This window comes from Lycium barbarum, chromosome 11 (genome assembly GCF_019175385.1).
Source record: "Lycium barbarum isolate Lr01 chromosome 11, ASM1917538v2, whole genome shotgun sequence".
Lineage (NCBI taxonomy): Eukaryota > Viridiplantae > Streptophyta > Magnoliopsida > Solanales > Solanaceae > Lycium > Lycium barbarum.
In genome coordinates, this window is record NC_083347.1 from 12489020 (window position 1) to 12503651 (window position 14632).

The 14632-nt window shown below is 46.3% G+C and overlaps 1 protein-coding gene across 5 annotated transcripts in view; it reads right to left on the minus strand.

Moving 5' to 3' along the window:
- Nucleotides 1-14101, minus strand: part of LOC132616541 (F-box protein CPR1-like) — a 31325-nt gene extending 17224 nt beyond the window's left edge. For 2 of the 5 annotated variants that reach the window (XM_060331011.1, XM_060331010.1), the window contains exon 1: nt 13789-14099. The gene's annotated coding sequence lies outside the window, so the exon portion shown is untranslated. Of the gene's footprint in view, nt 1-13788 lie in introns of all 5 variants that reach the window. The other 3 variants (XM_060331016.1, XM_060331015.1, XM_060331012.1) reach the window with 3 other exon arrangements.
- Between the last annotated feature and the right edge of the window lie 531 nt (nt 14102-14632).

Consider the following 14632-nt stretch of genomic DNA (forward strand, 5'->3'; position numbering starts at 1 on the left):
AGAAATAAAACTTTGTTTGTCTTTTATGGCCAACAGAATCACAAGAGAAACAAAACACGTACCCACTACGAAATTAGTCATACTTCAAGCACCTCTTGTTTTATATCGCGTTTCGGATTGAAAACATTGTCTCACCCTATTTATTTGACTTGTTACTAACAGTTATCAAAATTCAAACAAAACTTTCTTCTAAAAAAAGAGTCAAAGTAATCAACACAGATTTTCTATTACCTTCTCAAAAAGTCAACACAGATTGTCATATTAGTACCAACTAAAAGATTGCTCAGATAAAAATATCACAAGTAGATCTCTTATAAACACAAACAATTAGATGCATGTTTTCTACCTTAGAGGAAATAACAAAATATAATTCGCTATGCTTTTCCCTCGGTATGCTGGGAATGACCATAATACAAAGTGTTCCAACTCTAGAAACAAATGATGGAGCAGAACACTCTAAAAAAGGGAAAAAAAACAAAAGTATGACACAAACTCTGCTTGCAACTTTAGATATGCTTCAAAATTTCCAGATGTGCTTTGACGAAAAGTTCCTAGAGTCATGTCGAAAACAAAATACTTCCATAAAAATGCTAAAAAAAATCATCAAATGGCTTCCTGGATAACGCACAGTCCTGACTTTATCACAAACTCTCATTCCCAATTCAGATTTCATTATCCCAAGGATTCTATAACAACAACATACCCCGTATATCACCACAAGTGGGGTCTGGGAAGGGTAGGGCATACGCAAATCTTAGCCCTACCTTTGTGGGGTAGAGAGGTTGTTTCCGATAGTCCATCGGATCAAGGAAATCGTATTCAGAACAAGTTTGAAAGAAATGCACAAGTCAAAAACTATGATGAAAATATGCAGAAAGAAAGAAAGCCCAGACAGTAGAAATAGTAAAGATAACCAAAGTAAAAAAAAAAAAAAAACAGTCGCAATAAGGGAATGGGCAAGTGCTCCAGACTGGAACTCTGCTCTACCACTGGAAGGAGATAAATTGATCGACTACCTACTAGCGGTCTACTCTAATCCTCGACTTCCATACTCTAAAGTCTAAATTGCCAATATGCCATGAAGAATTATGACTTCACATTTTTTATGCATTTTGAAAAAAGAAAAAAAAAAACAGCATTCTAAAAGAAACATCAACCTTCTTATTTGTTCGCTAGCACAACTGACTACCACAACCTATGTGCAAGGACAATTATTTGTTTTGACCTGGGAAATCAAATAGTGAACATACCAGTATGCATCTAACTCAAGAAATGAAAATAATTTTTGAACTTCTAATGCGAACCAAATTTTATTTGAACCTGTTTACCCCGGATTCGGGAAACTAATTGAATTTATAAGTGGGTATAGGATATGTGTTTGAATCTCACCAAATGACGTAGGCGATAGAGCATATGGAAGTTATGTAGGAATGTAATTGATGAAGGATATCAACGCTTGTTGAATGACATGCAATATTTGTTTGAGGAAATACAATAAAGATGTAAATGGTCACTAGGATATGGTCACTACGGACCGAATCAGATCACAGAGAGAGAGAGAGCTTGTATATATGCTTTGATGTTACAAGTGTTCTTAAAACGAATGAGCCAACCTCTTCAAAGAAGGGGATCCCTCCTATTTATAGTGTTGCCTCCAAGGGCCTTATACAATACAAGCCATAAAAATAATAATAATAATAATAATAAGGACAACTCTGAACGCATTTGGTGGGATTAGGTTGGCCGTACGGTCTGACACACGCATGGTTGGTGGTTGACCATGGCAGGACGCCACTGACGTATGGCTCGTGTGCAACGGCTATACCGGACCAACGGCACGGATACTCGGGGTAACGGCCTTGAGCAACTCGGTGATGAAGGACCCGGTCCAAACGGCCATGCCGATCAGTTCCGGACAAGCGTCCCACCGGTTCACTGTGAGAGTCTTCATGTACGCTCTTGCTCCCTTCTTCCTCCGGTTTCCCGTTTCACCGGTTTGACTCATGTCCGGTTTTTACCGTATACAGATAGCCCCCCCACACTTCCCGGATCATCGATCTATCGGAGTAACGGGAAGTGGATGAACCACGAAACCGGTGACTCCGTTGGTTCATCGTTATCTTCTTATTTTGGCGGGAACGGTTGCTTCACATTCCCCCTTTATCGGCCACGTGTCTTATCTTGAGTGGCCGGTACTGACAACCGCCGCACGCACGTCGCTTCGAGTCGTTTCTCATTAATTACGGGGGACACGTGGCATCCCCCGGTTGGCTGGGGAACCGTAACCGTCACAGTTCCACGCCTATATAAGGCTCTTTTCCCCTTCATTCCAACACTTTTCACGACCCATTTCCTCTTCATTTTCACTCTTCACTGCATTTCCTCATCTTCACCATATTTAGTTGCCTTCAACAGCCAATCTGTCGCTGATTTACGTTTTCATTTGAGTGTTGCTTTGCACTTTGCCGTTTCTTGAATCACCAGTTTTCTCAACCTTTTCGAGCTTTCTTCTGAACCCTCTTCCTTCCATATCCTTTCAAAATGTCTGAAACTACTTCCCATGATGTTCCATCGGTTTCGTCCCCGGGTTCCAAGCCTGCATCTCCGGCCAAAACAAAAATCACTTTTGAGCCCACGGCCTCGGATATTATACCGGCCAAGCCTAACTTCAACAAAGATCTTGAGGTTGAGAAACCTTCCTTGGTGTCCGATAGGGGATTCGATGTGAGGCGATACCCCTCGTCCATTACTGAGGAGAGGCTAGACATAGTCCGGGTCGACTGCGGGTGGGACACCCGTCCGGTTCGGGTTTTTGCCCCCGGTCCAGATGAATCTGTTGCTGACCATCGGGAAAGGTTTCTGTACGTGTACACTTATCCTTTCACTCTCAAACTCGACCCCTCAGTTGACCCGATCATTCTGGACATGTGTCGGACCTACGGCATGACCCTTGCACAGATCGGTCCAATCGTTTGGAGGGTCATAGCATGTCTTCGGCAATTGGCCAACAATGCCGAGAAGAAGTTTACGCTGGCCCACCTGATACGTCTATACTCCCCGAGGATTTTCCGGGGTGGTGTAACAAAACTTGCCAAGCGCAGCCGGAATCCATTTTTCTCGAAAATGGACGAAGACAGAGACCGGGGCTGGTTGGAGCGATATGTCCGAGTGAAGACCGAAGACATCATTCCAGCCGATTACATGCCTTTCCCGGAGAAGTGGAGTAACAAGCGTAAGTCCGGAACCTCGTGTAATTGCTTTGGCATGCTTTGCCAAATTTTAATTTCGCTTTCTCATCGCTTTTTCCTTACTTTTATCAGCCAATGGTTACGTCCCTCCGGTTATTCGCAATCTGAGCGAATGGGTCACAGCACTCCTCCGCCAATGTCCTCATGACAACCGGACTTGGGCCCACCTGTCACGTGGTCGGTGGGTTGCCCAGAATCACGGTAGCCCTATACTTTTACTCGTGTTTACTGCAGCCTTTGTTGTTGGTTTTCCTCCTTCGACCTTCACTAATATCTTCGCTTTTCAGGTTTGCCTAAGGGCTCGGTAGCCCCCAGATCGGAGTCGACTGCTGAACCTACAGCATCGGCGTCCCAGTTTGATACAGCGGGTGCATCTCGTGCCCTTGCTGCCGCCACTGCTGCTAAAAGAAAAAGGCCCTCGGATAAAGGGCAGCAGTCGAAGAAGAAAAGGGCGAGAAGCGTCACACGGACCTTGCGGGACGAATCGGAGCCCTATATTATAGTTCGGAGAGTCGGTGCCGAGCCTTCCGTGGCTCCGATCCCGGAGGAGGCCGCTGCCGTTTTACCCCTTCCTTCTGCTGCTGAGGGGCTTATAGTCCCGGTTTCACGAACAGGTGCGGAAGAAATTCTTTCCCCGGCTCCTCTAAGGTCGATTGACTTTGTCGACATTTCAGGTGAAACTTCTTCTGAAGAAGCTCCTCTGCAAAGGACAAGGAGGTCCGGGGAGGTGGCCGCTGCTGAAGTCGGTCAAAAACTGGGCTGGTACCGGAAGTCGAAGTTCCTGCTGATATTCATCCGGCTCCCGAGCACGAGTCTGCTGCTACAACGGGGCCCTCGAGCTTCGCTGAAGATACCGGTGCCGTTCCAAGTTCTTCGACTCCGGCTCCGAGACCCGACGATTTTGAGGATATGTTCTCGGGGACTCCTTCCGCTACCGGCGAAGCCGCAGGATTCGGGCATCTTACGATCCCTCGGGCCACGAGGTCGGCCAACCGGACCTCCGAATCTGGGACCAGGGATGGCTTGATGCGCATCTTCCCGGCCCCAAGCGTGGAGCCGAAGAGAACAAGGTCGGCTGTGATTACTGTCCCCGAGGACTGCAGCTTTCTTTCCCGTCCGGTGGGTGTGGCCAGTTACCTGAGGCCTCTTGTCTCGGACTCGGATAAGTGGAAGGGGTCACTTGGCAGTGTCTTATCAACGAGAGTATGCACGCGGCCAACCGGGTAAGATTCTTGGTTGTCTTTGTATAACTTTGCTGGTAACCTTAACCTTGCCTCGTTCACTTTTGCTGATAACTTTGAACTTACTTCATTTTGCAGAGTGTGGTGCTTGCCAACGAAGCCTTTATCCGTGCCCAACAAGAGATGGACGATCGTAAGGGCCAATTGGACGCCCAGGGCCGAAAAACGGAGAAGTATGTGCATCTCCTTCGGGAGAAGGAGGAGGAGCTGAATCGAGCAGTTGCTCTTTCCCATCTTCAGCCCGAGCTTGATGCAGCAAAGGCCGAGAACCGTCAGCTGAGGAGTGAATTGGTCGCCATGACCGAATATAACCGGAGCCTCGAAGCTGAGAAGGCCAGCCTCAACCGGGATAATGCTCAAGTTTCCTCGAAGCTGGATGAGCTTGAGCCCGCTTTCTCCCAACTCCGGGAGGAGCTGGATGTGGTAAAGTCGGATGCTTCCAGCTTGGCCGAGAGGAACCGGCTTCTTGAATCTGAGAGTGCCCGGTATCAGGAGCGTGCCAGGGTGTTCGAAGAGAAAGCAGAGACCAGGTCTCAGATGTGCGAGGACCTGAAGAACGAGCTTAAGGAAACGGCCGCTGCAAATGACACCCTCCAGGCCGAACTTCAATCGGCCATTCAAATGCAGAATGTTCTTGGGGAGGCTCGGGATGCTTTTGAAGCAAAGCTGGCCGAGGCCGAGGCCGAGTTGGATGAAGCTCAGAGAAGCGTGGAGACCGCCGAGGCTCAAGTTATTATTGTTGCTCAGTACGAGAAATGGAAATCTCGGAGGATCACTCTTGAGCAAGCCGAGCATGGCTTTTCTGATCTTCCAGCCTTATTTCCGAGGCCAAGAGGATCGAGGGAGAGGCCAAGGATGCCCTCGGTTCTGACTCTGATGATTCCGAGCACGGTGTCCGAACACTCCGGCTCCAGCCACTCCGGGTAGTTTAGGGCCTGTATTTGGCTTTTATCTCTTCATTTTTTGCCTTTGCAAGACTTTTGTTTTTGATGTAAAAATATCCCTTGTATAAATGAAAAGCGCATCTTTCTTGTTTCTTCATTTTGAATGTTTGCTATTATTTTTGCCATGATCGTTGGTCCGTTTTAGGACAACTCGACTCACAATCATTAATTCACCGCGCCCGTAGGACTTATTCGATGCTTCATAAGTTCAGACGTCTCCGAATTACGATAGGCATTTCTTTTAGGGTCGGTATTTTTTCAGCCTTGGCTAAATTTTTTGACGTAGCAGTCCCCGTTTGGGGGAGTTCATCAAATTTTGGCTCGGATCATTGTGACCTCGTTGCCTTTGTCGAATTTCGGGCACAGTAATCGATATAGAGTATGTGAATGAGGCAGCGCCGGAATACGGCGGTTATCATCGAGGTAAAGTCCTTTTAACAGAAAGACATCCGAGATTTCGCTATCTAAACTTTTGATAACTTTGTGTTTGCAAAATGTTTGTACATATGACAATTTTAATTCCTTCTACCTTTGCCGTAGCAAATATACAATGGGACACGATTCATTATGATCGTTTGGTCCTTACATCGGAGGCTATGGCCGAGCCTTAGTTTTGCCGTAGCAACTGCTAAATGGGACACGATTCATTATGATCGTTTGGTCCTTACATCGGAGGCTATGGCCGATGGCCGGGCCTTAGTTTTGCCGTAGCAACTGCTAAATGGGACACGATTCATTATGATCGTTTGGTCCTTACATCGAAGGCTATGGTCGATAGTCGGGCCTTAGTTTTGCCGTAGCAACTGCTAAATGGGACACGATTCATTATGATCGTTTGGTCCTTACATCGAAGGCTATGGCCGATGGCCGGGACTTAGTTTTGCCGTAGCAAATGTTGAGCTTCTCCGTCTTCTCTGACCGGAGTCGTCTTTGATGCGGGCATAGTATCCCCCAGCACTTATCCGAGCTGCAAGGTCGGGTGAGTGCTGTTAAGTCGCCGATCGGAGGATGTGACCTCGGATTTCCGGGCTCCGGTCTTTTATCTTTGTCGAGTAACACGTTGTACTTGTTGCCTCATTAAAAACCTTGTCGGAAAACCCATTTTGGGACAAAACCGTACTAAGGAAAAGAGTGCAACACGTGTTTTCAGGCCTAAATTCTAATTTTATCCCTTTCTCGACTCCCTGCAAAAAAGAAAGGTTAATAGGAGAATACGAGGAGGCCGTACCTTAGCAGTAGTATCTTTTCAGATGAGCCACATTCCAGTTGTTACGCAGGCGTTGCCCGTCCATGGACTCCAACTGGTACGATCCTTTGCCCGTTATACCGGTTACCTTGTACGGGCCTTCCCAGTTCGGACCCAACTTTCCCTCGTTGGGGTTCTTGGTGTGCAAGGTGACTTTTCGAAGCACCAAGTCTCCGACTTGGAAATGTCAAAGTTGGCTCTTCGATTGTAGTATCTTTCCATTCCCTGTTTTTGGGCCGCTATGCGGACCAATGCGTTTTCGCGTAGTTCATCTGTGAGGTCGAGTTTCACGGCCATGGCCTCCTCGTTTGATTCCTCGGTAGTATATCTGAACTGGAGGGTCTGTTCGCCAACCTCCACGGGGATAAGGGCTTCGGCCCCGTAAACCAATGAGAATGGGGTTTCCCCCGTGCTCGATTTGGATGTGGTTCTGTAAGCCCACAGCACCTCCGGCAATATTTCTTTCCAATGGTGCTTCGATGCTTCAAGTCTTTTCCTCAGATTTTGGATTATCGTTTTGTTCGTGGATTCCGCCTGTCCGTTTGCACACGGGTGATACGGGGTTGACACGATTTTCTTGATCTTCAATCCCTCGAGAAAATTGTTGACTTTTCCACCCACGAACTGAGGACCATTATCACAAGTTATCTCGGCGGGGATGCCGAAACGGCAGATGATGTGATCCCATATGAAGTCGATGACTTCCTTTTCTCTGATTTTTTCAAAGGCCTGCGCTTCAACCCACTTAGAAAAATAGTCAGTCATAAACAAAATGAAACGGGCCTTACCTGGTGCCCAAGGCAACAGACCCACAATGTCCATTCCCCACTTCATGAAAGGCCAAAGTGAGACCACCGAATGCAACAACTCCCCGGGCTGGTGAATCATCGGAGCATGCTTCTGACACCCGTCACATTTTCGGACAAAACTTTTCGAGTCTTTGTCAATCCGGTTCCAATAATAACCGGCCCTGATAATCTTTCGGACCAGAGCTTCTGCACTGGAGTGGTTGCCACAGGTTCCTTCGTGTACCTCTCTCACCGCGTATTCCGTTTCACCGAGGCCCAAACACTTAGCCAGGGGACCGAGGAAAGAGCGTCGATACAATTGGCCGTCCACCAAGCAAAAACGGGTGGCCTTGGTCCGTAGTGACCGTGATTCCTTTGGATCATTTGGGAGCTTACCATCACGCAAGTAGTCAATTTACTTATTGCGCCAATCCCAAGTTAAGCCCATTGTGTATATTTCGGCGTGTCCGCTTTCTATGGCCGTGTTTGATAGGTGCACCATTGCCCCGGGGTTGATTTCCTCCCCCTCGACCGAGGATCCCAAATTTGCTAATGCATCGGCTTCGCTGTTCTGCTCCCTCGGTATGTGCTGCATGGTCCATTCTTTAAATTGATGAAGCACCACCTGGGTTTTTTCGAGGTACCTCTGCATCCGTTCGTCCTTGACTTCGAATACGCCGTTTACCTGGTTTGCGACCAAAAGCGAGTCGCACTTTGCCTCGATTATTTCGGCTCCCATACTTCGAGCCAACTCCAAACCTGCAATCATAGCCTCATACTCGGCTTCATTGTTAGTCAATTTAGCAGTTCTAACGGATTGTCGGATGACATCCCCGGCCGGGGTCCTAAGGACAATCCCTAGCCCGGAACCTTTGAGGTTCAAGGCCCCATCCGTTTATAGAGACCAAATGCCCGTGGCCTTTCCCGAGGTCAGCAGAAGTTTTCTTTCGACCTCGGGGACCATAGCCGGGGTAAAGTCTGCCACAAAATCGGCCAAAATTTGGGATTTGATGGCCGTTCGAGGTCTATATTCGATATCGTAACCGCTAATTTCTACAGCCCAATTTGTTAATCTACCTGACAACACTCCGGTTTATGCATGATGTTTTTCAGAGGGTAAGTAGTTACTACACATATGGGGTGGCATTGAAAATAAGGTTTGAGCTTTCTGCAAGCGCTTACCAGTGCTAATGCTAATTTTTCCAAATGGGGGTAACGGGTCTCCGCATCCCCCAAAGTTCTACTTACATAATAGATAGGGAATTGCGTACCTGATTCTTCTCGGACCAAAACGCCACTTACTGCCACTTTGGAGACAGCTAGGTAGAGGAAGAGCGGCTCGTCTGCCTTCGGTGTGTGCAGCAACGAGGGGCTAGACAAGTACCTCTTCAATTCTCGTAGAGCTTCTTGGCACTCCGGTGTCCAAACGAAGTCGTTCTTCTTCCTGAGCAAAGAGAAGAAACGGTGACTCTTGTCCGAGGACCTCGATATAAAGCGACTCAGCGCCGCTATCCTTCCGGTGAGCCTCTGCACCCCTTTTATGTTGTTCACAACCTCAATATCCTCGACGACCTTGATCTTGTCCGGATTGATTTCGATTCCCCGGTTTGACACCATGAAACCCAGAAATTTACCGGACCTTACTCCGAAGGCACATTTTTCCGGGTTGAGCTTCATGTTGTATTTGCGGAGCACGTCAAAGGTTTCCTGCAAATGTTTTAAATGGTCCTCTGTTTCCAGGGACTTAACAACCATATCGTCAACATAAACTTCCATCGTTTTCCCTATTTGTTCTTCGAACATTCCATTAACTAGGCGTTGGTAAGTTGCACCGGCATTTTTTAATCCGAAAGGCATGACGTTGTAACAGTAAGTCCCATATCGGGTGATGAAGGAGGTTTTCTCTTGATCCTCCAGGTGCATCCGAATCTGGTTGTACCCGGAGTAAGCATCGAGAAAGCTTAACATCACATGTCCGGCCATCGCATCGATCATTCTATCGATGTGAGGCAATGTAAATGAGTCCTTTGGGCATGCCTTGTTTAAATCCTTATAATCGACACACATTCGAAATTTATTACTTTTTTTGGGCACCACCACCACGTTAGCAAGCCAATCCGAGTACTTCACCTTCCGGATGGAACCTATTTTTAAAAGCTTTGTTACCTCGTCTTTCACGAAGGCGTGTTTTGCCTCTACCATGGGCCTTCTTTTTTGCTTTACCGGGGAAAACTTCCTGTCCAGGCTGAGCTTGTGAGTTGCTATTTCCGGTGATATACCTGTCATATCTATATGCGACCATGCAAAACAATCGGTGTTAGCTCGAAGAAACTCAATTAATTTGCACCTGAGCTCCGGGGTAAGCCCCGTGCCCAGGTATACCTTTCTGTCCGGCAGGTACTCGAACAGGATGATCTGCTCCAGCTCCTCCACGGTTGACTTGGTTGCATCCAAGTCATCTAGCACGACAAACGATCTGGGTACCTCGAAATCATCCTCTTCATGCACTGGATCCGACCCGGTATACTTTGATTGCTATTGGGGGACTTCCCCTCCGGTTACATCCTTTTCATCCTGAGCCGGCGCCGCTTCCTCTACTGCGAACATTTCCCTTGTTGCGGGCTGCTCACCTCAGATGGTTTTCACCCCTCCGGTGTTGGGAATTTCAGCAACTGATGCAGTGTTGAAGGTACTGCCCTCATGTTATGTATCCAGGGTCTGCCCAATAGTGCATTATATTTCATGTCCCCTTCAATCACATAGAACACCGTTTGTTGAATGATGTCATCCACGTTCACGGGCAACGAGATCTCCCCCTTCGTGGTTTCGCTTGTCATATTGAACCCGCTGAGTACCCGGGCCACCGGTACGATCCGATCGAGCAGTCCTAGTTGTTCGACCACTCTCCATCGGATGATGTTGGCCGAGCTACCTGGGTCAACTAAAATACGTTTAACCTTAGTTTTAAAGATAAGTACAGAAATTACCAATGCATCATTGTGCGGTTGAATGATGCCCTCTGCGTCTTCGTCATTGAAGAAAATAAAGCCCCCGGTTGAGTGATCTCGGATGCGCTTTTCACGACCAATAGAAACCTTTGTCCGTTTCATTATCGGCCCCCGAGGGGCGTCAATACCCCCAACTATCATGTTGATTGTATGCTGGGGTTCGACCGGCTCGGCTCTTCGATGAGCTTCTCTTTCCTTGTAATGATTTTTGGCTCGCTCGCTCAGCAGATCTCGGAGATGATCGTTCTTCAATAACCGGGCTACCTCTTCTCTCAACTGGCGACAATCCTCGGTTCTATGGCCATGGGTTCCGTGATATTCGCACACCATGTTCGGATCCCGTTGTCCCGGATCTGACCTTAACGGTTTCGGCCATCTTACATCCGGGACGCGGCCGATGGCCGAGACGAGGCCCGAAGTACTAACGTTGAAGTTGTACTCCGAAATCTTTGGTGGACCCTTATTACCGGCAGAACTTTCGACATCGCTCCTGAACGAGAGCCCCCGGCTGTTTGACGGGCGTTCGACCCGCTTGCTGCCCCGGGCTGAGAAATGGCTCGGGCTCTCCCTTGGCTTTTCCGACCTAAAATTTTGTCTCTCCGAATGGGAGTATGGTCAAAACCTTTCCCTCGATGATTCGACCTTTGCTTCATAACCCTTCCTTGGTTTTTCAAAACTTCTATCCATTTTTATCGGGACCTAGAGGAGCTCGAACTGATCATCCTCCACCCGAATCTTCAATTCATACCGATTATGGACATCGGCCCACGTCACAGCCTCGTATTCCAGCAAATTTTCTTTCAATTTGAACGAAGCAGTCGAACTTAGCACGTTGAGCTTCTTTGTGAAAGCTTGCGCGGCCTATTCTTCTGGAACCGGGGGGAGTTCCATCTGTTCCCTCTGGAACTGGTTGACGAACTCACGCAGTAACTCATCGTCCCTTTGGGTTATACGGAAGATATCGGCCTTGCGGGCCTGCACCTTTTTGGCACCGGCATGAGCCTTTACGAAGGCATCAGCGAGCATTTCGAAAGAAGTGATCGAATATTCGGGTAGGTGGTCATACCACGTCAACGCTCCTTTTGACAGAGTCTCCCCAAATTTTTTCAACAGCACTGACTCAATCTCATTTTCCTCCATATCATTGCCTTTTATGGCACAGGTATACGAAGTCACGTGCTCGTGTGGGTCCGTCGTGGCGTCATATTTCTGTATATCGGGCATTTTGAACCTCTTTGGGATCAGTTTTGGGGCAGCGCTTGGAGGAAAAGGCCTTTGGATGTACCTTTTCGAATTCGGCCCCTTCAGTAAAGGCGGAGCCCCCGGGATCTGGTCCACCCGAGAATTGTATGTCTCGACCCTCTTTTCGGTTGAGTCTACCCGTTTCGCCAAAGTTTCGAGCATCTTTAGAACCTCGGTAGAAGAGCCGGCTCCGGAACCGTCGCTTTCAACCATTCGTGCCTCGTTTCTTCCGGTTTCGGCAGTACCCTTTGCCTTTTCCGGCTCTGCTTCACCCTTTCCACTCTGCAACCGGGCAATTGCGATTTCTTGCTCGGCGATTGCTGCTCTTTGTTCCTGTAACATTTCAAAAATTAAACGTAAGTTAACACCGTCGTTTGGTGCGTCTGGTTCTCTCCGGCCCTGGGTCCGGGACAACGTAACGGAATTGTGAGTATTTAGAGGATCAGTGGCCGGTAGGGCGGCATTCTCCTGGTCCACGGTATTTTGTCGGTTGAGCCCCTCCCTCGAATCGACGAGGTTCGGGTCAGCGGGATTTGGCAATCCCCGTAGTCCGCTGCCTTCATTTTCCGCCACAATCTAGGTGTTGTTGACATGGCCAGATTGTTCGATGTCGGCCATTTAGTCCGTTTTCGCAGAGACGGGCATGAGATGTTTTTGATTTTGATGAATATGGTAGAAATTAAGACCAAAGACCACTATTATCCTAGCCCCACAGTGGGCGCCAAACTGTTTACCCCGGATTCGGGAAACTAATTGAATTTATAAGTGGGTATAGGATATGTGTTTGAATCTCAACAAATGACGTAGGGGATAGAGCATATGGAAGTTATGTAGGAATGTAATTGATGAAGGATATCAACGCTTGTTGAATGACATGCAATATTTGTTTGAGGAAATACAATAAAGATGTAAATGGTCACTAGGATATGGTCACTACGGACCGAATCAGATCACAGAGAGAGAGAGCTTGTATATATGCTTTGATGTTACAAGTGTTCTTAAAACGAATGAGCCAACCTCTTCAAAGGAGGGGATCCCTCCTATTTATAGTGTTGCCTCCAAGGGTCTTATACAATACAAGACATAAAAATAATAATAATAAGGACAACTCTGAACGGATTTGGTGGGATTAGGTTGGTCGTACGGTCTGACACACGCATAGTTGGTGGTTGACCATGGCAGGACGCCACTGACGTATGGCTCGTGTGCAACGGCTGTACCAGACCAACGGCACGGATACTCGAGGTAACGGCCTTGAGCAACTCGGTGATGAAGGACCCGGTCCAAACGGCCATGCCGATCAGTTCCGGACAAGCGTCCCACCGGTTCACTGTGAGAGTCTTCATGTACGCTTTTGCTCCCTTCTTCCTCCGGTTTCCCATTTCACCGGTTTGACTCATGTCCGGTTTTTACCGTATACAGAACCCACTTCTAAGCTATGGGTTTAAGCTAAATCAGTCCAATAATTCTTATTTAAATGCTTATGCACTTAAACACACTATGTGATTTCTACCTATTTGTCCAAACCTTCATGGACAGAGTTATCTGGTACCTGTGCTGGTGGGAGGTACCACGGAATTAGTTGAGGTGCGTGCAGCAAGACCAGACACCATAATTATCCCAAAAATGACTATTTTATAGTCGAAATAAGTGATTTTTTTTGTTATTAATTTTTCTTGATTTATTTCCTAAAAAAATAAAAGAAAGAGGTATGCACTAAAAATTATGGATTATACTCAAATAAATTAGAGAAGCCCTGTTGCAACAGGAAAAACATTATCAAAGGGCAGAGATACACAAAACATTGAACTACCAATTAACATATTTTGACCTAATTCACAAAACAGTGAACATTATCCAGTACAAAATTTCATTGAAAACATTTAAACAACAACTAAGCAGAGATAAATCCTTATCAAAAAACTGTAAACAAGCAGGTAAATTTTAACTCTAAAAGTTAAACCTAAACAGAAGCAGTTAACCACAAACTCATTTACTCTTTGTCAAGGAAGTTACAACATAAAATGTACACATTCGTTTTTAAATAGAAAGAAAAGAATGTAAAATAGACCTTAATCAGAACAAACGGCTATTGTGCTTTGGGCACTTCAATGGAGTTGTTTGGTATTTTATTTTACAGAGGAAAAACGTTTTTGAGTGGAACGAAGGAATGGAAATGGGCAATTTGCACGATTGTGCTTCTTCGGGGGTGGTCCTTAATTTTTGTTCTCCCTAAAAATTCTTTGATTTGGAATTCGAACCTTCAGTCAAAAATTAAAAAAAAATCATAAAGTTTGCTTCAAACTAGGCATAATTTTACTGTAAACTCTATGGCATAGTTTTGACCGTAAACTCTCCTGAGGCATAACTTTGCCTTCCAGAGGTTTGCATTAAGGCCTCGGTTGAAATTTTACAAAACTCAATTGAAATTTTATAAAATTCTGCCTCGAATAGGCCTAATTTTGATACAAAAATCTGTCTTACAAAATTTTATTTTTTTTAACGGCAAAGGCTCAAATATGCTCCTGAACTATACGAAATTACATATATTTGTCCGTCGTTAAAAGGTTGGTGCAAAAATGCCCCTAACGTTTTTTTTTTACTATATATGCCCTTAAGTTAATGGAAAATATTGGAGGGCATATTTGTTCAGTTTCGTATAGTATAGGGGCATATTTGATTCATTGAAATTCGTTAATATTATGGCACAAATAATTCTCAGATTTTTTTGTAGTGCACTTTATGCTAGCCAATGATTTATTGCAACTGCATTTTGAAACTCCACACTTATCATACAACCCCTCACTTTTCTCTCTTATTCTTTCACTTGTTTATGAAATGTCGGAAGCTTCGAATTTTTTAAATAGTTGTGGAAGAGTTTGTGGATGTGGAGTTGTGGAAGGGTTTGTGGACGT